At 47.3% G+C, this 22,906-nt stretch overlaps 1 long non-coding RNA gene and 1 pseudogene across 1 annotated transcript; both read left to right on the forward strand.

The window, feature by feature from the left end:
* Positions 1–1,138: 1,138 nt before the first annotated feature.
* On the forward strand, positions 1,139–22,512 carry LOC147584888 (uncharacterized). The gene is made up of 4 exons (XR_015254102.1): positions 1,139–2,589; positions 15,332–15,451; positions 16,758–16,931; positions 21,970–22,512. It is a non-coding gene; the product is annotated as an uncharacterized LOC147584888 (long non-coding RNA).
* Positions 3,962–5,661, forward strand: LOC112860867 (methylglutaconyl-CoA hydratase, mitochondrial pseudogene; annotated as a pseudogene).
* Positions 22,513–22,906: the final 394 nt, after the last annotated feature.

Here is a 22,906-nt window from a genome sequence, read left to right on the forward strand (position 1 = left end):
TTCAAAGAGGAGCATCTGACTCACTAGTCCAAGGAGACGTCACTCTGGGTCTTCTGCTAAAACTACTTGGGAAAGGAGGTTCTTTGTCTGCTGGGGTTGCTGTACAAGTAGGATATGAACAGGGAATTGCTGTTGGCCAGCTAGTCACTGCAGGAGCATCTTGCCTGAGAGAGAAGCAGTGGGGAACAGAGCTAAGACAATAACAGAGACCCTGAGTGGACATGTTCTGACAAAGCTAGTTCTGTTCTTGCACTTCTTGTCTGAGCCAATAAATGCCTTCTCCTATGAAAGACAATTTCAGGGGCGCCTGGGTGGCTCAGTTGGTTAAGCATCCAACTTCAGCTAAGGTCACGATCTCACGGTTGATGAGTTCAAGCCCCGCGTCGGGCTCTGTGCCGACAGCTCAGAGCCTGGAGACTGCTTCAGATTCTGTGTCTCCCTCTCTCTCTGTTCCTCCCCCGCTCGCACTCTGTCTCTCTCTCTCAAAAATAAAGATTAAAAAAATAATAACAAAGGCAATTTCGATTGTGATCTGACACTTGTAACCAAAAAAAAAAAAAAAAAAAAAAAAATCATGACTAAAGCACTCAGGAACATCAACATTTAAAATGTGTTTCTTCAGTGTTTGAAGTTTGCCTTTACACATACATGGTGATAACAGCTGATTGATTATCCCAACGCTGTCTGCTTAGCCTCTTTCTACAGTGCCCCCAGCAGGAAAGGTGGAAGCCACATCTCTCACTCCCTTTGAAGCCAGGATTCTGCATGAGACTGAGGCTCTGCCAGAAAGATAAGCTTGGGAGAGACCCTGATTGGAAACCGGGTCGTCTGAAGACACTTGCCCTCATGAGGGACTTGATCCGCACAGAGTTGCATGCGGAGAGAGGCACAGGGTGCGGGGCACCGCATTGCCCGCACAGTTCCCGCTAGAGCTGCTTGGTGCCAGCAGCTTGGCGGTGGCTTTGATTTAGGAGCCTTCTCACTGGGCAGAGGCAGAGCAGTTCCGTTGCGTGTGCGGGGTTCCTGGAAGTTTCGCACTCCCGACCTTTATGTGAACTGTCTGTGCTCTTAGGCAAGCCCCTTTTGATTCCACCAGCTGGAGTATATTTTTCAGTTTGTTACTAACAACCTTGATCAATACCCTGCAAAGTACATGCTTCTAGGGAAACAAACAATAGGCCTCGTCAATTTTTCGACAGGTTTTGTAATCCAGAAAAGGCAACACACTTGTTGGCTTAAGCGATAGGAAATGGAGGAAGAAGCCCTGAAAAAAAGCAGTAAAATCTATGAGGGAAGTGCTCAACGGGCCATTTAGAAGAGGACACAGCAGCAGAATCAACTGTTACAGAGGAGTGAAATGTTGAAATTAGGCCACTGCACTTGGCAGGTTCAGGGAAGTAGAGGGGCAGAATTCTAATTGCAGCAGTGAATTGAGAAGTGAATGAACGTACACGGAGTAGCGAGTATTTTTTGAAGCGAGCACGTTGTGAAGTAAAGGAAGGAAAAAGGATGATAGGCTGATTTTCAGGAAGAAGGAAAGTTCTTTTAATTTCCTTCTTTTCTTGTCTTTCTTTTTTAGTTCATAGACACAAGAGAAAGAGCCACTGGGGCAGGAGAGATTGAAGATAAAAGGAAGAAGGAGTACTTGATAAGGCTAAGTCCCAGAGGAGGGCAGCAGGGACAGGATCCGGAGCAGAGGGGCCCAGCTCACTCTGCACAGGAGGAAGTACTCCTCCGAGGACGGTTCAACAAAGATGGGTGGTCAAGATGCAAGAGAACTCCGAAGTGTGGACTTTGTGCAGGATGGTTTCCCTTTCTCTGCGGAGGAGGGGCAGGCCACCTGCTGATGGCTAGAAGGACGGTGACAGGGTCTGTGTGGTGAACTGCAGAGGCCGCTTTGGGGAGTGTGAAAGGACACTGGAGCTGTCACGCTTGGCCAACAGCAGGTGACAGAAAACCTTGCTCGAACTGCCTGGGACGAAAAAGGAACTCCTGGTTCATGTAGTGAAAAGTCCAAGGCCTGAGCGGCACCTAGGAGTTCAAACAATGCCAGCAGAACTTGGTTTCTTTCCCTCCCTCTGCTAATGTTGGCTCCAATTCTCGGACACCACTGCCCAGTCCCTGACAAGGGAAAAAGGAGTCGTTTTCCTCCCGGAGGAGGGCGTGCCCAAGCGCTGACAAGGAGCTGGACCAGACCAATTTGGGTCTTAAACTCATCCTCCAACCAATCACCAAGGCCCAGACTTGGAGTACACTGATTGGCTGGCCCCAGGACATGTGATCGCCTCTGACCCAATCACTGCAGCAGGGGGATTTCAGCGCGCTGAAGAGCCCGCCCTGCGGACGGTGCGGGGACGGGTTCTAACCCAATTTCCCTGAAGGCGGAGGGAAGGACGTGTGGTGCCAACCCCAGGCATTGGTTTAGGACGAGGAGGGCTCGTTATGTTCTTCGTCAGGTGGAAAGGGGAGCCTTCTGCCGCCCGAGCCAGGGAGGAACTTCGGATGACTGGCCGTCTGAAACAGCCCCGCCGGCCCCGAGAAGAGGAGACAGCAAAATACGATTAAAAGGATTGTGAGGAGGGCCCCAAGGTTAGCACAAATACCTGGTTGAGTCCGTCAGCACCGTTATGAAACTTTTGTTGTTGTTGTTGTTGTTAAGCAGCACCTCCTGGCCCGCCCTGGAGGATAAGGAAATGTTGCTAGAAATACACGCGCAGGGGCACCTGGGTGGCTCAGTGGGTTAAGCCTCCCACTCTTGATTTCGGCCGAGGTCATGATCTCGTTGGTCACGGGTTCCACACCCACGTCGGGCTCTGTGCTGACAGCTCAGAGCCTGGAGCCTACTTTGGATTCTGTGTCCCTACCTGTCTCTCTCTGTCCCTCCCCTGCTCCTCTTGTCTCTCTCAAAAATAAATAAACTGAAAGAAAGGAAGGAATGAACGGAAAGAAAGAAAAAAGGGAAGGAAAGAAAGAAAGAGAAGGAAGGAAGGAAGGAAGGAAGGAAGGAAGGAAGGAAGGAGGGAAGGAAGGAGAAAGAAGGCAGGGATACACCCACAGCAGAGTTATAGCCAGGGTGCAGAGTGGGAAATTCCTCCGACTTACCCTTGAAGGCACTCGTTTCTGACATAGGCAGTCCCCAGTCGAGCAGCTGACGTGACCCACAGCCTCCTGCGCAGGCAAATTTACTCCTGGGAAAAATGTAATGACATGCTTTGGAATGGTCCCCAATGAGGAACGAGTGAGGGTCTGTGACATGTGTGCCTTTTTGGATTTGATGTGCTCCCCTTAATCACATGTAGCTAAGCCAGGACTTGAAAAAGCTGGGCCACCAGGGAATTGGCATGGGATTTGCACAGAATCTGCTTTGAGTTTTAATTTTATGTCGCTCCCCTTAGGGTGTTCTTAATAGGAGCGATGTTTCTTGATTCGCGAACTCATCCCCGCCCTCCGTCTCAATTTTTCCCATTCACTCCTTACAATAACCAAAATCTTCCACACCACACAGCTGCAGCTGAGACAAGAAACACTGAGCCTGGTGGCGGGACAACTTTGAGACTAGGCAGGGAAGACATCAGAGGATACGGATGGACTTGAGTACGTATCATGGGAAGAACAAGAGAGTGGAGTTTTATGTGCCTGGTAGAGTAATCTTTCTAGAGCACAGCTCTGACCAGTCTGTCCTCTGCTCACTTTTTTTTTTTTTTTTAATTAAGTTTGCACAAACATTCTTTTTTTTTAAATTTTTTTTTCAACGTTTTTTATTTATTTTTGGGACAGAGAGAAACAGAGCATGAACGGGGGAGGGGCAGAGAGAGAGGGAGACACAGCATCGGAAACAGGCTCCAGGCTCCGAGCCATCAGCCCAAAGCCTGATGCGGGGCTCGAACTCACGGACCGCGAGATCGTGACCTGGCTGAAGTCAGACGCTTAACCGACTGCGCCACCCAGGCGCCCCTGCACAAACATTCTTAATGCCTAAAGAATAAAGTTCAGAACCCTAGGCATGGCATTCTAGATCCTTCAAGCTCTGTCCCCAAACTTTCCTTTCATGATTTAAAATTTTTATGTTTAAATATTAAAGATTTCAATACACAGAGAAGTTCAGAGAAGACGATGATAGACACCCAAGTGCCCACAAGAAAAATTAGACTGTTCGTTGGTTTACCATATCTGTTTCATATCATTGTGTAAAGAAAGTCTTAGACAAGGCCTCGGGGGCACCTGGGACCTTGGGCACCTGCATTGGCCCCACAGGTTGGGCGGGGGGGACACTGCCTGGTTCCTTGACGGCCCGTGGGTGGGCCAGGCATCTAGGGTGGGGCTGGGTGCCTGCCATCAGCCAGGGGGTCGGCCCCATGGAGGGGTACCGCTCTGAGGTGAGGACAGAGGACCAGCAGCCTGTTCGGTACCTGGAAGAGGAGAACCGAGGAACTGCGGTGCTTGGAATAAACAGAGCTGATGCCAAAACCCATTCAGTAAAAGCTGATAAAAATGCTCTCAAAAGCTGTGGATGCTTTCAAATCTGATTCCAAAGTGCGGACGGTAATAGTCAGGAGTGAAGTCCCAGGAATATTCTGTGCTGGTGCTGACCTTAAGAAGAGAGTCCAAGTGAATCCCAGTGAAGTTGTTCCTTTTGTCTCCAAAATGAGAGCAGTGATGAATGAAATAGAGGCAGGGGGGTCACAGCCACTGCCAGGCGGTATCGGGATGGTCCTCATCAAAGACTTCATCTTCTCTGCACGTGTGCTCGATGGCCAAGAAGCCAAAGCAGTGGGCTTGATCAGCCACATTCTAGAACAGAACCAGGACAGGAATGCTGCCCAGCCCATGCAAGGCCTTGGACCTGGCAGGAAAGTTTTTACCTCAGGGACCTGTTGCAATAAAAATGGCAAAATTAGCAATTAATCAAGGGATGGAGATTGATTTAGTAACAGGATTCGCCATAGAAGAAGCTTGTTATGCTCAGACTCTTCCAACAAAAGACAAGCTTGAAGGTCTTCTTGCTTATAAAGAGAAAAGGTCTCCTCGCTCTAAAGCAGAATAGAAGAAACAGAAATCTTTACAAGGCCAGTGTAATAAATGTACTTCCAGAAGTGTCTTTCAAATCCACATGTGCCTCAGACCCTGGAGTGCCAATGACCAAGGTGAAGAGTGAGTTATCTGTAGAGTGAATTAGCATCTGGAGTGGGCCCATATGAATACTTTGTCCAAATGTGTCTCGTGTCGTATGCATTCAGATTTATAAAGCTGGTCGTGGGTGCTGTCAGAGACAGATTCAAAATTAGACACACATTTTTAATATCCCCTGCATACAAGGCTTTCTGTCCTTAATTTTATAATGTGAATAACTAATGTATCGCACACTTGAGGAAGTAATACGGATTGTATGCCTGCTGTGCCTCAATACAAAATAAAATTATTTCTATCTACCAAAAAAATGAAAAGTCTTACAGATAGAGTGGAAGCTCCCAGCTACCCTGCATGCCCGTGTAGAGTTCAAAGTGTCATTACCGTCCCGGAAGGAATCACTATCCTGAAGTTGTTCTGCATCATTGTTATCCATGTTTATGTGTTTTTGTTAATTATAGGTTTCTGTAGACACCATATAGTATTATTCAAGGAGATTTAAACTCCTGTATTAATTAAATCACACTATACATATCACCTTCTAACTTGCTGTTTAAATTCAATGTTTTTGATATTTATCCATGTTAGTAATGTCGATCTAATTCATCTATTTCAACGGTTATACTGTATTCCCATGTATGGCTATATCAAAATTTATCCATTCTTTAAAAAAATTTTTTTTTAATGTTTATTTATGTTTGAGAGAGAGTAAGAGACCACAAGCAGGGGAGGGGCAGAGAGAGAGAGGGAGACACAGAATCCGAAACAGGCTCCAGGCTCTGAGCTGTCAGCACAGAGCCCGACGGGGATGGAAGCCAGGAACTGTGAGATCATGATCTGAGCCAAAGTCAGATGCTTAACCAACTGAGCTACCTAGGTGCCCCCAAAATAACTCTTTAAAAAATGTTTATTTTTGAGACAGAGAGAAAGAGAGCAAGAGGGGAGACGAGTAGTGAGAAAGGGAGACAGAGGATCTGAAGCGGGCTCTGTGCTGACAGCAGGGAGCCCAACTCAGGGCTCTAAGTCACAAACTGTGAGATCATGACCTGAGCCAAAGTCAGACGTTTAACTGACTGAGCCACCCAGGCGCCCCACAGAAATAACTTAAAAAATTTTTTTTAAATGTTTATTATTGAGAGAGAGAGACAGACATAGTGCAAGAGGGGAAAGGCAGAGAGAGGGAGACACAGAATCCAAAGCAGGCTCCAGGCTCCGAGCTGTCAGCACAGAGCCCAGCACAGAGCCCGATGTGGGGTTTGAACCCATGAACCGTGAGATCATGACCTGGGCCACAGTTGGACGCTCAACCAACTGAGCCACCTAGGTGCCCCGAACTTTATCCATTCTTTTAATGATGAACATTTATTTTGTTTCTGTCCGGCAGTGCTACGACCAGTGCCCCCACGCATGCTTCCTTGTGCGCATATGTGAATTGCTCTAGGGCAGTGATTTTTCTTTTTCTTTTTTTTTTTTTAATGTTTATTTATTTTCTGAGACAGAGAGAGACAGAGCATGAATGGGGGAGGGGCAGAGAGAGAGGGAGACACAGAATTGGAAGCAGGCTTCAGGCTCTGAGCCATCAGCACAGAGCCTGACGCGGGGCTTGAACTCACGGACCGCGAGATCGTGACCTGAGCTGAAGTCGGATGCTTAACCGACTGAGCCACCCAGGCACCCCAGGCAGTGATTTTTCAAAATTGTGTTCTATTACCTATTTTGAAAACAATACAGGTAAGTGCAGAAAGTAATGAAACAGAAAACACGACTGTTAGATTACTTAACAAATCCCTTAAGAAACTGCCATCACAAGGCACAATAGAGAATTTTCTCTCAGGTTTCATAGTTGAGAAACACTGAACAACTGAACCATTCTTTTTTCTGTGAACTTTGTAATAATGGGAATGTGCTTTTTGCTTTGGCTACTAAGAAGACTGGCACCAAATTTGTTACCCACCATAGGAACTCACAACACTTCATGGTGTATATTCTATATTCTAATGTCTCCCTGGCTTCATTCTTTTTCCTCAGCTTTATCACCTCAAGTATTCTGTGTGTGTGTGTGTGTGTGTGTGTGTGTGTGTGTGTGCGTGCGCGCGCACACACTTCCTGGAAGCATTTGTGGAGTGTGGCATAAATGAATCAATGAATAAATAAACAGATTATGACAGCAAGACAGCAAGACTAGACAGGATAGAATGGGCAGATCAAATAATCTGTACCTATTACAGAATTCTGCCTTAAAGCTAATTTTTGTCAAGACATACTCCTCTTCCATAAATAATGTAGTTTATAATTTCGTAACTTTGGCATTTTCTCGTGGAGAGCTAAGCTCATTCCATCTCAACCATCTCAAAGATTAAAGGTTAGGTTTTCACGTTTCCTTGCATTGATCAGAGTGTTAAAACATAAATCAAAAGGACCATTTGGGAGCTTGCAAACATCCAGCGGTTAGGGGCAGAAATAACAGCTGTCCATACTGCTGGTCAATGGATCCTTCTCTTTGAAAAAAAATAAAATGAAAAGTTCAGACTTGTGAATGCCATAATCTGCCTGCAACAAGATTGTATGGAAATCACATGCAAATTACCACCCCCCCCCCCCCCCCCCCCCCCGTGCTGACAGTGACTAAGAGCAGTTATTGTGTCTCCCACGCTCAGCTAAGGAGAAGTGTGGGGTGTGAGTGGTTCTTTAATAGTATGTTGGGAGCTAAGCCGTTCTTTGGCCTTCAGTGAATAGGACTTTTATACGTCTTGCCCTGATTGGCCTTTTGTCTTATGTGTTGGAGTCTTTTTCCACCTCAGTTTAAGAATGTCTTCTGATGTTCAGGCACTTCATTTCATTATAAATGTCCTATTTTCTTTTTTCTTTTGTTATTATGGAAACCATCCGTCGTATAATGTAGAAGGTGTTTTCAGTGCATCCTTTTTTTCCCTCTGACCTGTTCTGTTTCGGTTGTGTTTTATGCACAGATTGGTTCGGCAGTTTTTAATGACTTGGCAGTTAAGAACAGTTTCTGGGAAGAAAAAAGGAAAAAAGAAAAATTTGAAAAGGAAAAGCCAGGCAACCAGAAATTTTTTTGGCCCAAGTGACCTAACCAGTCATGGCGATTGCTGTCATTTTCTGGTTTAGTGAACAATGAAGTAAAACTTAAATGAATATTAAAAACCCTACTGAAATTATTTTTGCATGGATGGATTTTCTTGCCCCTCTAAATGTTGATTTCTCTTGGTGTGATTCTATCTCGTGCATTTGCAAAGTGACTTGGGTGGGGACAAATTGGCCCACTGGGTGAATGGAGAGAGTTTGAGGGTCAGTGAATTTCCAAGTGCTGGTCATCTTGTTTAAATTAGTAGCCGAACCCTGTGCCACCCTCTGGGACGATTCGTTTCTTTCCTTTACTTATGGCCCAAACCACACGATAGGAAGATTTAAAACGCAAGAGAACCATCTGAGATCATCTGATATCATCCCCTCCCGGTGGTAATTCTTGTTTTTCTTTTCAGAGAATTTGTCCATGAGCATTCTTTGTACGTAGTTGCCTCCAACAGCTTCCCCCCCCCCCCCCACTTCATAAAGAATGGCATTTTATCTGTGAGCGCATACATTCTGGACATGGGGTCTGTTTCCAGGGTTTTCCACCTCGGCGCGATCAACATTTTGGGTTGGCTAATTCTTTGTTGTGGGGGCTGTCCTGTTGTTCGTTGTGTGATACTTAGCGTCATTCCTGGTCTCACCCGCCACCAGGTGCAGGGGGTAACCCCACCCCCTCCCAGCTGAGACAGCCAAAAACGCCTCCAGAGGGTGAGGGGTGCGGGACTTAATATGGTTGCCCCAGTTGAGAACCACTGGCCCGTTTTTCCTTATCTGAGGAAAGCAAAGGGTGTGAAGGATGAAATCCCATGTCCAGCCAGGCAGAAAGGAATGTGCCCCAGTGCTGGCGGAGCCAGCCTCTGGGGAAGGCATGCCGACCTCTCCACCTGACCCTCATCGCCAAGCCAGTCGGATGGGCACAGGATCCCCAAATCCAGCTCTGCCCAGATCAGGAACCAATAGCCACTCTGTGGGGAATGTGTGCTGTTCCAGGCATTGGGTCTTACCCATAAACCTCTGAGGAAGGTAATCCTATCCATGTTCTACAGGTAGGGAGACTGAGACTCACAGAGGTTAAGTTAACGTGCCCAGTGGCAAGTTGGGGAACTCAAGATTCAAACTCTGAGCAGTAAGGATGGTAAAGCTTACAGCGTACCTCCTACCACCACACAGAAGGGTATCAGGTGTGATCCAGTCCCGCAGGGTGTGGCCGGAGGGGTAAGCCGGGGAGGAGGCTGAAAGGGAGAGAGGGTCTGGTCTGCCGAGAAACCATCCCTTTTGTTTAATTACTCTTAGGAAGTCAAGGGCCTCGAACTCTGGTTCATTTCACGTCATGACTGATGGAGGGAGTCGATTTGGACATCTCCAATATTCTCCTTAAAATGCACCAGTGCAGGATGGGACAGAAAAACCAGTTGTCTGCTCGAAGCCCAAGGGAAACATAGCGGAAAGTTAAGGCTTTAGAATCAGGGGCCGGCGTGGGCAGCCCTGAACCCCTTGGCCATGCAAACTTGAGCAGCCCCAGAAACACTGCGAATGAATGTCATTTCTCACACTAGGTTTGCCTTGTGTTTCTTCCTTCCCGGAGGACAGGAGAGAGGAGGACAGAGAGACGTGACTAGGCCACAGTTGTGGGGCTTCGGAACCACACCAGCTGTTGGGCCAGGCAGGGATTTGCCGACCGCAGCCCCGTGTTGGGAGATGTGGGGCATAAAGCCGAGGGTGGGGTTGGCTTGCTCCCGGCATCAAGCAAAGTCTTTAGAATCTGTGTTTCCAGGGAAGAGGTGAGGTTGATTACAGTCCAGGGAAGTTTTCAAAGAAAGAACTGGGGTGTTTAATGGGGAAATTCTACTGTTTCTGCTGTGCGTTGGGTGCTGAGACGTCTGCACTGAATCCTCATAAAATCTCAAATGAAATATGTATGTTTCATATTATTGCATCGTGGAGTCGGGTCAGCCACCGGAGACGGGTCAGAGTGCTAAGGTCTAGACCGCTCAGGGTGGGTAAGAGGAGTGAACGGAGGCAGCCCACGCGGGGCCGGTCCATCCAGTCGCTGTTACGACGGTAACATCTTATAGGAGAGCATATTAGAACACATCAGGAGAATAGTTGAGACAGAATCGCCAGGGGCTTCCGGTGGACCCCACGCACTATACTCACTGGCAGCCGATCCTTGTCACAACCTTATGAAGCAGGCGATTACTTTTGTCATTTAACAGTTACAGAAACTCAAGCTCAGAGAAGTTACGCAACTTTCCTGAAATGATGCAGTGGTAAGTAGCGAGCAGAGATGTTAATCCATCTGGGATGGGCTGCAAGCCGGCGCCCCTGTCTACGCCATCATGCTGAGGAAGAAGAGTAGGACTGGAAATTTCCTTTGTTCTTCGATTTCTTCCCTAGGCAGAGGTGTCCTGGATACTGAGGCACCGACACGAGGGTCCCTACAGGAGCTCCACTCCTGCCAAGCCTCAGCCTCACTTTGTGGGAAACGGGACAGGCCCCCATCAGCCTGTATCGGTGAAGTTTCTTGCTGTAATTCTTACACCTGTCCTTAACTCCTCTGCCCTGAAGTCCCGGCAGACACACGACTGAACTCAGGCCCCGTGAATCTCAGGAACCTACGTAATTGTTCTAAAGAGAAAAAAATCAGGGGTAGGGACGGCTAGATCAGTCCCCTCAGGTGAAATCGGTTTGGGGGGCTACATAAGGATAAGCCCGTCGATTTCGCCAGTTCCCAGCCTTTTGGCCAGTTTGCTTTCATTGACCTTGGCGTACAACGGATATTTCCTAACAGCCGACCTTGTTCCCTGTCAGCTGTTAGTTGCATATAATTGCACATCAACCACTGGCACTGTGGAAAATCTATATCACCTTTAGTTACTCTTTGGAGGTTAAAAGAAGCACATCGAAGAGAAGCAAAGACGAAACCAGGGCCCTTTCCAACTGGGTTTGGAGACACAAGATCCGGGGCGAAGCAGAAGGAGCCCACAGGGCTAGGCCAGGACCCAGTGGACCAGAAAGAAATCGGCGAAGCTGACAGCAAGAATCTGATGAGACTAAAAATACACAGAACTATAAGACCCTGTTCCAGCCTTCATGGAGCCTTACAGAGCTCATGCACTCAGAAAAAGAAAACTCACAAAAATCTGTCAACAACTCTTTGAATTCAAAAGAGGAGAGAGAGACTTCACATTCATTCATTCATGTATGCCAACGTGCGTGTGTATTTGAAGGCAATGTAGATAATAGAATACCATATACAAATATGTATAAACATTTGTATGTGGTCTTCTATGTGCTACAACTTTTCCAGGTGCTTGGGATAAAACAATGGACAATATAAACCAAAAAAAAAAAAAAAAAAGCAAAAAACAAAAAAACCTTGCTCATGTGGCGATCACATTATATCTCTATCTGTATTTCTGTATATGTGTATACAGAATGCATATATGCATGTATTTATCAAATCTCATCCACTTGAGACCATACTAGTGGCTAATAAAGCACTAATGAATCACTGTTCTTTAAAGAATAGATGATAAACATCAATGTTTTTTATTTTAAATTTTTTTTTAATTTTTTTTCAACGTTTTTTAATTTATTTTTGGGACAGAGAGAGACAGAGCATGAATGGGGGAGGGGCAGAGAGAGAGGGAGACACAGAATCAGAAGCAGGCTCCAGGCTCCGAGCCATCAGCCCAGAGCCTGACGCGGGGCTCGAACTCACGGACCGCGAGATCGTGACCTGGCTGAAGTCGGACGCTTAACCGACTGCGCCACCCAGGCGCCGTTAATTTAATTTTTTTATTAAAAAAACGGCGCCACCCAGGCGCCGTTATTTTAATTTTTTTAATGTTTACTTCGAGAGAGAGAGAGAGAGAGAGAGAGAGAGAGAGAGAGACAGAGCACAAGCGGGGGGAGGGACAGAGAGAGAGGGAGACACAGAATCGGAAGCAGGCTCCAGGCTCGGAGCTGTCAGCACAGAGCCCGACACGAGGCTGGAACTCACGGATTTCGGGATCATGACCTGAGCCGAAGTCAGACGCCCAACTGACTGAACCACCCAGGTGCCCCAAACATCAACGTTTTAACTGATTTTGCAAATTACATTGCAAAATGCAAAAGTGCCTGCTCCTTATAGGTTATTATCTTGTTTATACTACCAATTGATTTAGCCACCTCTTTGTGAAGAAATTCCGCGGTGGAAGGTACATTTCAGTAAATCAGAGATTTGAATGACCGAGTTTTTACTGCCGCCATTTTCAGCAGAGCAGGGTGGGGCTTTGGGATTTGCTGAGTTTGGACCAGATTTTGGGAAAGCACAGATTGCCTCAAGGTGTTGACATTCTTTAAATAGAATAAGATATGTACGGGGAATGACTCATCCACTCAGTGAAAGCTTTTTTTATGGAAGTTAATCTAGTTTCCTATTTAAAGACTTGGAAGAGAGTCCACTGCAGTTTGAAAGGCAAACTTCTGCCATTTAACAACCATGCTTCCTTTCCTCCCACTTTCGCATCCCTATCTTATTACTAAGAAGCAACAGCACTGGACTGTAGTATTAGTGTTAGGACACAGAGCATTTTGCAAGATGCTTTGCAAACACCGACCTTGGGGGCCTCTCTCTCATTGCTGATGGGAGTACAGATGGTGCAGCCACTCTGGAAGACAGTTTGGAAGTTTCTTACAAAACTAAACATACTCTTACCGTACGATCCAGTAGTCACACTCCTTGGTTTTTACCTAAAGGAGTCAAAAACTTCCGTCCACACAAAAACCTTGCACACGGTTGTTTATGGCAGCCTTATGCAGAGTTGCCAAAACTCGGAAGCCACCAAAACGTCCTTCAGTAGGTGAATGGACTATTGAGCCATGAAAAGACACGGAGGAAACTTAAATGCCTATCACTAAGTGAAAGAAGCCGATCCGAAAAGGCTACATGCTGTATGATTCCAACTATATGAGATGCTGACAGAGACAAAACTGTGGAGACAGTGAAAAGATCAGTGATTGCCAGGGGTGGGAGAGTGGGGGTGGGGAGGGATGAACAGGCAGAGCACAGACGATTTTAGGGAAGTGAAAATACTCGCAGGGTGCTATCATGGTGCATACGTGTCATTATACATTTGCCCCAAACCGTAGAACGTGCAACACCGAGAGTGAACACTAATGTGAACCATGGACTTTGGGTGATAATGATGTGTGAGTGTAAGTTCATCAGTTTTTATAGGTGCATCAATTACAACACATGTAGCACTCTGGCAGGGGATGTTGATAGTTGTACAAATGTGGGGGGAGGAAATCTCTGTGCTTTCTGCTCAATTTTGTTGGGAACTTAAAACTGGCGTTAAAAATGAGGTTTATTGGGGCGCTGTCTCTCAAAAATTGACTCTGTCTCAAAAATAAACACTTAAAAAAATTAAAAAAAAATTTTAAATAAGGTTTATTAATTTTTTTTAAAAAAAGCTTTAAAAAGCTATGTGTTTAGTGGCACCTGAGTGGCTCAGTCGGCTGAGCCTCCGATTTCCACTCAGGTCATGATCTCGTGGTTTGTGGGTTCGAGCCCGACGTTGGGCTCTGGACTGACAGCTCAGAGCCGAGAGCCTGCTTCGGATTCTGTGTCTCCCTCTCTCTCTGCCCCTCCCCTGCTCGTGCTCTGTCTCTCAAAAGTGAATAAACGTTAAAAAAAATTTTTTTTTAATGAAATTATGTGTCTAATGAACTAGAATCTGATCGTACAAATATTACCAACTAGATAGGTCTGTTCCTAACCCGTCCTGGTGACTGATAACAGATTTGTACAGAAATGTTTGTGGGCGAGGCCTGCAGCTGGCTCCCTGAACAGGAGTGTCTTTTTTTGCCTTGAGCAAGATTTGCTGGTGCCGCAGTGGTCCCCTCTGGTTTTCGGCCCTGAAAGCAGCATTGTGTAAGTTCAGCCTCCGTGCCCGCTGGCAATTTTCACTAATTGTTTACAGTGCTCTAATTTTTACACTCTCTTTAAAGGATCTTTGTGTGTGCTGATTGCAGAAGGTAATATTTCGGGCATCAGTAACCATGGTAATGAATCATTCTCCTCTCAGAATTGGTGCCAGCTGCACTGGCGTCTGGATGGTAGCACCCCGGTGTTTTGCTAATGAGCGACTTTTCATTTGCTGTAGGAGGACGGTCCCACTTCTTCGCATGTTTTGCTTGTGTTTTGTTAAAGGCTCTTCCTTGAGAACAACGTTAGAAAAAGTAAATCCCATTTGGTAAAACCTGGATCTCAAAAGGAAGACATTCCCAGTCCCAGAAAGCAAGAGCGTGCAGAATGAAAGCCTTTGAAGGTTCTATGAGGAGGCCATTCCCGCTCCAGGCTGCGGTGCCACTCCCCCTGCCCCCTCCCCCATCCGCAAGCATCGATCTGTCCCTTTTGGGCATGCACAGAGAGCTTTCCATCAGCATTCTCCTTTGACTACTGGAGAAAGGAGTTTAAATATTTCAAAGATTTATGTTATGAATAATTTAAGAGAAATAAAGAAAACTCCTAAACTCTCTTTGAATTGTGTAATGGGAGCTTTGAAAGATGTTAGCATTTTGCCTTATCAGATTAAACTGGTTTTTTGTGTTGTTTTTTTTTTTTTTTTGTGCGAGAAGATTGAAGTGGAAATGTAAGCTATTGTCGCCCTTTATTTCACTGACTAATGATGATTCTAGAAGAGACAGCTTCTTAACCTTGCAAGAGATAAGAGCCTGCAGTAATGGACCCTCTTTCCATCTACTATATGTGCTGTTTAAACGAGCAGTTCACAGGACACCCTCACCAGCTTTTAAAACATTTGAATCCCAGGCCTCTGCTAATTCTAGCCTGGACAGCATTTTGACGAGAGCTAAGGAAAACTGATATCCAGAAAACCTGCTGAGTTTTCTTCCTTCCTGGTCATTTAGCTATGGACACCCGATCATACGATTCTGGTGCGGATACTGCCTTTTATGCTGAACCTTCACCAGCAGTGTTAGGTTGGTGACAGGCAAGTGCGGGGTCCTGTCCATGCTTTCATACGTGCTTTCCGTGTGTTAGCTTATTTTATCCTCATGGTGATTCTATGATGTAGACGTTATTACTTCCATTTTACAGATGAAGGGGGAGGCACAAAGAGGCTGTGTAATGCGTCCAAAGCTCCCTGGATGGTAAATGGCAGGGCCAGGATTCACCTCCAGGAAGTCTGCGTGTAGAGCTCTTGATATTTATATATCGGTAAGTCCTTATATCCATCGAAACACTCTAACATGCAAGGAAGCACACAGGAAATCTCATTTTTAGTTTTAGTTTTTATTTTTTAAAGTTTATTTGGAGAGAAAGAGAGAGTGTGTGAGAGTGGGGAAGGGGCAGAGAGAGAGGGAGAGAGAGATGGAATCCCAAGCAGGCTCCGAGTTGTCAGTACAGAGCCCGATATGGGCTCACAAACCGTGAGATCATGACCTGAGTTGAAGTTGGATGCTTTTTTTTAAAAATTTTTTTAACATGTATTCATTTTTGAGAGACAGAGTGCAAGTGGGGGAGGGGCAGACAGAGAGGGAGACACAGAATCCGAAGCCGGCTCCAGGCTCTGAGCTGTCAACACAGAGCCTGACACGGGGCTCGAACCCATGAACTGTGAGACCATGACCTGAGCTGAAGTCAGATGAAGTCGGATGCTTAACCAACTGAGTCACCCAGGTGCCCCAAGAGGGCTCAGTTTTAAATCTCAGCTCTGCCACTGGCCATTTGTCCCATATAAGTTTCTTTCTCTTGCTGCATCTCAGGTTCCCCATGAAATGGAAATAGTAGCTCCTGGTTCACAGGGTTCTGAGACGATCACATGAGATTAAGCATCTGTCCGAAAGCTTTTTAGATACTCAGGAGGTGCTGTGCAAGTGAGCATATGAAGATGAAGATTTGGGGCGCCTGGGGGGCTCAGTTGGTTAAGTGTCCGACTTCAGCTCAGGTCATGATCTCACGGTTCGTGGGTTCGAGCCCCGCGTCGGGCTCTGTGCCGGCAGCTCGGAGCCTGGAGCCTCCTTCGGATTCTGTGTCTCCTCCTCTCTCTGCCCCTCCCCCACTTGTGCTCTGTTTCTCTCTCTCAAAAATGAATAAACATTAAAAAAAATTTTTTTAAAGGATACAACTAAGTGGCGTAAATGGTACCAAATACATAGTTCAAAGATATGCTTAAGAGAGTGAGGGAAGCGCAAAAGGCAGAGAGAGAAGGAGAATCTGAGACCAAGAGAAATGATAGGATTTCAAGTTGAAGGCCCAATTAAAGTCTAAGTGTCCAAATACAGGAGGTTCGGTTTTCTTCCTTCCAGAAATGATACCCTGACTCTGACTTTTTCCCTTTGGATATTTTCCCAGTAGAAAAAGCAAAGTGTAGGCATATTTAATATACTTACAGAATTCCCTCCAGCGGACCGAAATAATCACTTGTGTTAACGTGGGGATTTGTTTTTTGAACTTAGGCAAAAACTCAGTGAACTGAGTCACCAATCTTGTTAAATCTTGTCTTATTGCAACTGTATTCCAGAACCCAACTGACAGGTGGGAAATACGGAGGCTTTGGTCCGGCCAACGGCGAGTCACAGTGCAATCAGCTTCCCTGGTAACGCAGACAGAGCACGACCATATTCCCTTAAAACGTCGACTGTGGTATTGCACCCACGTGTCATGAATACTCATGCTTCTGAGCAGCACAGGACAGGTAAGGACACGTTCGCTGGCACACTGGTGAGGGTGGGGAACAGAACAGCCCTCCTGGCAGTGAAGCGTTTTCTCGCGCATTCATCCCACTTCTAAACCTGCGAACCTCTTGGAAGGGATCCACCAACGCACGTTCGAAGGGACAGATGGTGAATGAAGGGGAGCATGTTACGGGAGAAGATGAATTCACTTATTAAGAAATCAGCTCCTTGATAGAACATGGCACGTTTCCACAGACGGCCGCATGGGCTTTGACTCAAAGACGACAGGGCTTTCCCAACAGCTTGCTCCTAAGTAAGGATCTGTGTTTGAATCACCCTGATTTACAGTCATTTCGCAAAAGCCTCCCCTGCGAAGTCTAGGATTCCCCGCGTTGATTCCTCTGCTCTCCCCTCCTCGGCCATTCCTCTGGCGCCCTGCTCCCCTCTCCTCTCCATTTGGCTCCTGCCCAAGGTGCCCAGGCCGAGAAGCATCGACGACAGCTCCTCCATCCCGATGCGTGGCACTAGGCTCAAGGAACAACCCAGATGCCTGATGGAGACACACATTCTCACGGCGCTCACATTTGGAGGCGGGGACAAAAGGGGAGCCTGAGTGTGTACAAATGAAGCAGGCCAGGGAGCCGTGGGTACCGCGGCCATCTGGAGCGAGCAGTGTGAATATGCAGATTTTTGTATGAAAATGTCTGAGTTTTAAAACACTTATGGTGAAGCAAAACACACTGAATTCAGCCTGGAGCCTGCCAGTTTGTACATGACGGTGACAGGTGGGAGGGCACGAAGCCGGAGGATGAGGTGGCCCAGGACGCACCAGCGTCTTCCCCTTATTCCTCCTTGGAACAGCAGAGTTAGGATGTGATCCTTTTTTTCTTTTCTTTCTTTTTTTTTTTTTTACGTTTTATTTATTTTTGAGAGAGACAGAGACAGAGCACAAGTGGGGGAGGGGCAGAGAGAGAGGGAGACACAGAATCTGAAGCAGGCTCCAGGCTCCGAGCTGTCAGCACAGAGCCCGACCTGGGGCTCGAACTCACAAACCCTCGGATCGTGATCTTGAACCGAAGTCGGACACTTAACTGACTTAGCCACCCAGGCGCCTCCTTTTTTTCTTTTTCAAAAAGTTTATGTATTTATTTAGAGAGAGAGAGAGAGAGTACATGCATGAAGGGGATGGGCAGAGAGAAAGGGAGAGTCCCAAGCAGGCTCTGCACTGTCAGCACAGAGCCCGAGGCTGAGCTGGATCTCACAAGGGTGAGATCATGACCTGAGTCATATCGAGGGTTGGTCCTAAGCCGACTGAGCCACCCAGGCACCCCAGGATGGTTATCTTAAACAAACAGACAAAACCCTCCAAGGGAAACAGTAAGAACAAGAAGCTGATAGAAGCAGCTTAAGATCCTACGAGGCATAAGAGCAAGGCCATAAAAAGCTACAGAGGCAGGGGTGGCACCGCCTGGGTTTACAGCCTGGTTCTGGGGCTCCCGGGGGGCTCAGTGGTTAAGCCTCCCACTCCTGATTTCAGCCCAGGTCATGATCTTGCAGTTGGTGAGTTCAACCCCGCCTCGGGCTCCGTGAAGGCAGTGCAGAGCCTGCTTGGGATTCTCTCTTTCTCTCTCTCTCTCTCTTTCTCTCTCTCTCTCTCTCTCTCTCTCTCTCTCTCTCTCTCTCTCTCTCCCCCCCCCCCCCCCGTCTCTCTGCTCTCTCCTGCTTGTGCATACATTCAAGCACAACTTCTCTCTCCTTCTCCCTCCCTCTCTCTCTTTCTCAAAGTAAAGAAATAAACTTAAAAAAATAATAAAGCCTATTTCTGGGGCTTGCTAGATATATGGGCTTGGGAGAGGCACTTCTTCTCAATGCCTCAGTTTTCTCACCTGTGCAATGGGAGAATATTAGTCACCACTCTGTGGGTTGTGGGGATGAAGTTAGTTGCTGCACGTAAACTGCTTGGAAGTGTATCTGGTACTATATAAGTGTTAGCTATTATTACAGTTTAGGCAGATGATTTCAGACTGTCAGGGTCTCAGAAAATGCAGTGAAGAGGTTTCCTAGACAAGAGATGGCTTCACCCTCCAGACTGTCCTTTATAGCAATCTTTACATGTTCCGTCTCCTCCAACCCTTGTCTCTGCCCTCTATCTTCTTTCCAGCTGTGTCCTAGATTATAGCTTCTTTCCAGACCTAGACTTTCCAAATCTATCTTGGGCTCTATCTTTTCGGATCTAGACCAGCACTGCGGAAGCTGTTACGAGCACGTGAATCACCTGGAGATGTTGCTACAAATGTACATTCTGGGGCGCCTGGGTGGCTCAGTGGGTTAAGCTTCCGACTTCTGCTCGGGTCAGGATCTCGCAGTTTGTGGGTTCGAGCCCCGCATTGGGCTCTGTGCTGACAGCTCGGGTCCTGGAGCCTGCTTCGGATTCTGTGTCTCCCTCTCTCTCTGCCCCTCCTCAATTCGTGCTCTGTCTCTCTCTCTCTCTTTCTCTCAGAAATAAATAAACATTAAAAAAATACATATTCTTATTCTGTGCATCTAGAATAGGACCCGAGATTCTGCACATCCTTTTTTTTTTTTAGTTTATTTATTTTTGAGAGAGAGAGAGAGAGAGGAGCAGAGAGAGAAAGAGAATCCCAAGCAGGCTCTGCACTATCAGCACAGAGCCCAACTCAGGGCTCCATCCCATGACCGTGAGATCATGACCTGAGCTGAAATCAGTTGGACGCTTAACCGACTGAGCCATCCAGGCACCCCAGGCAACACTTTGAGAAGTGACGGAGCTAAACAGTATGTTGCTTCAACATCGTCTTCCAAACCAACTTTATATCAAATCTTGCTTTTTAAACTTGAAGTCTCCTTTAGCCCTGAGGTCTGGCCCATATGAAGATACCCTGCCTTCCCACGTCACAACTGTCTTGCATGGCAGCTGTGGAAGATGGACCCTGCATCCATAGAATCTTCCAGCTTTTGTTATTAGTTCCATCTGCCTCTTCGTGTTTTCTGTGACTCAGGAACGAACCTCCTCCCGTGGGAGTGTTCTAGTAGGTGTCGAGTATGAATAGAGTTTTCAAAATCATCCTCGAATCTCACGACACTGGGAGGAGAATCATTTTTCCCCCCGGATTAAACACAACAAAACAGAACCTGGTGTTACAGGGTATTCTATGTGCCTGTGGATCCGTCTGCCTTTCTTTCGAGACAATGATCTCATGAAGGCGAGGACGTCTTGTTCGCTGGAACTCCTACCACCCTCGCTCTGTTAGATCCCCCGTGCAGAGTCAATCCTCGACAAACGTGAGGAGGATGTGAGTGCCTTTCCACCTTGCATGAGCAATTTGGCCACCTCCCACACCACACTTCTGTTCCAAGACGCCCGAGCCACAGATATCTTATGTATTTATGAGGATGTCACAATTCTTTTGGCTCAAACGTCCCCCAAACGCAGGAAAATGGGACTGCCAGGTTTCTCTGTTAAGTTGGCTTGAATACATCCCAGCCACAAAGTAACAGAAAAGGGTGCTGTTAACAGAAAAAGGAATCTGTGAATATGTATTTTTAAAATGGGAAAATGACAATAACTTAAAGCATGGTAACATTACACAGTCTCCAAGGCTCAGATGTAATTAGCCCCCGGTGGCATTTACTTTTGCACTAGGATCGAGGCCACTCTCGGGGGACTTTTATGGTGGCCTCTATCCCCACCCTGACCCCACACAGCTCGGGGATTAGATATCACATCAGTGGCTCTCTCCTGTCAGTTCCGTTCATTTATTCACCGATTTGTCCATTCGGCAAACATTTATTTCAGTCTGTTAGCTGGCTGACACGTGGGAGGAGGCAATATAGTCGATTCACGGCAGAACAAGAGGAAGAGATGAGAATTCTCTTAAACACGGACCATGTGTGTGTCTTCCGTTGAGGAGTTTGGGAAGCGCAGAATTGAGGTCCGGTATGTTCTGCCTGCCAGCCTGTTCCTCTGGGGACCGGCAAAGACTGAGGGTGTGACCCCATGCCCCGTGTTGAGAGGCTGGCCCTGGACCGTGTCAGCTCAACCCAGGGCCAGAGACAGTTCAAGGGCAGTGAGTGCAGAGGCCCTGGGGGCCAGGAGCAAAAGCACCACCGACCGAGGTAGGACAAGTCCTCTGGCCCGGGAGAAGTCCCAGTGGGGACTCCGTATGGCTGGGGTGGCCCGAATCCATTGCAAACCTCTCTACTGCCCGCTCCGTCTCTGAGTGACGGGTTTCTCCAGGAGGCTGACAGAGCGGGAGCTCAAAAAGAATCTGCTGAAGAGAAACGCAAGGGAATCGAGATGTGGCTGACAAATAGCACATGAGACCCAACATGCAAAGGCAGCGTCTGACTTTGGAAAATAGAGGGAGATAAACACATCAAGAAGGTAACGGACATTAGAATACAGAGTGCGACTTAGAAATCACAGAAGACTCTGTGGCCACATACTCTGTATGCCTAGGGAAGAATCTAGACCATGTTTGTGGGGGCCACAAAAGGTTTTCTGGGGAATAACAGAGGCTTTATTCACAGAATGATGCTGCAGTTGTACAGGACTTTAAATTGACTACATGGGCTTACGTCAGTGGTGTCTCTTCATCCCCACTGAGGCCCTGGCAGGGACACAGGAAGGCGTCACCCTGAGCTACCCCACGCGAGGCCAAATGCAGCTTCTGCAACGCTGGTCCACTGGTCACCCACGTCAGACTCACACGGGGAGCACTTGGTTAAAAATTGGGTCCCTGATCTTTGTCAGAATCGCTGTGGTAGAACTCAGCACTTGGCATTTTTAACAAATTCTTCAGGTGACAAGTGCCCTCAAGTTTGAGAAGCAGTGGCTCCAGAGGTTAAGGGACTTCACACGTACACACGCACACACATGCACACACGCAGCCAGCGTCAGAACCCAGCTCCTCTGGTCCAGCGGCTTTCCCTCTCAGCCCCTCTGTCTCCCACTAAGTCCCGGGGCCCATCGTCACCCATCCCATGCTGGCGTTTCTGGGATGCTCACCACCACTCAAATCCTGTCTTTCTCTTTAGGGAGCAGGATGCAGACGATTTGGGGGAAGGCATATGAGTACAAGCTGCGTATCTCTTAAAAGCAACCCACTGTTCGTTCAGAGCAGCCCTGCGGTCTTGGTCATTTGGTGTCTTAGAACCTGACCCTCCGTGCATCTTTTACCCCAAAGCAAAAGGGGCTGGTAGAACACAGAAGGGAAGCTGTATGCCGGTAGGTGAAACTCTTGTCTCATTTAGCAAACCTGCACATTCCATGTTCTCAGTCTCCACGTGCAGGAGGGTACCTTCGTCCAAGCTTCAACAGCCCTTGTGTCCTGATGGGGGGCGTGGGAAGGCGCAGCCCAGTCCTCTCCTCCTCCCCTCGACGCCCCAGCTCCTTGGTGGGAGAACGCATTCCACACGGTTCCTTGTGCCGCAAGTTTACCAGCGTCCGCCCGGGGCATGGACCCGGTGGGCCAGCTGCCCCATTGGGGGTCAGGCGTAAGGAAGCCCACTCTCCCACAGACAGAAGCCACATTCTCCAGGAGTGGCTTCGTCTATAATAAAGGTAGTGTCCTGATGTGCCATCAGCCTGATTCTCTCTGTCTGAATTGAATTACCTGTATTTAATTGAATTTCTGATCCTTTCCACTGAAAATTTTGCAGAGCTAAGAGGAAACACAAGTTTGCCTCCCTGGGCTATTTGCAAGAACCCTAAACGTGTATCTGCTTTAACGGAGATAGTTGAACAAGGAATTTAGCTGGGCAAGACTTGTGCCCCTACACTGTGAGCTGTTACCAAGGCAGCAGAATTGTGGCAGCACCGAGCCCCCTTCCTGTGTGCAGAACACACACAGCAGCAACCCTTGTAAAAATATATATATAACTTATATATATACAAGTGCGAGGATTCAGGCCAAGATGACAACCACGGTTTGGACCACTGTCGTAGAGTGTGGCTTGTGTGGTGGTCTGAGAA

This window comes from Puma concolor, chromosome A1, assembly GCF_028749965.1.
Source record: "Puma concolor isolate L17-30 chromosome A1, mPumCon1.1.hap2, whole genome shotgun sequence".
Taxonomy (NCBI): Eukaryota; Metazoa; Chordata; class Mammalia; order Carnivora; family Felidae; genus Puma; species Puma concolor.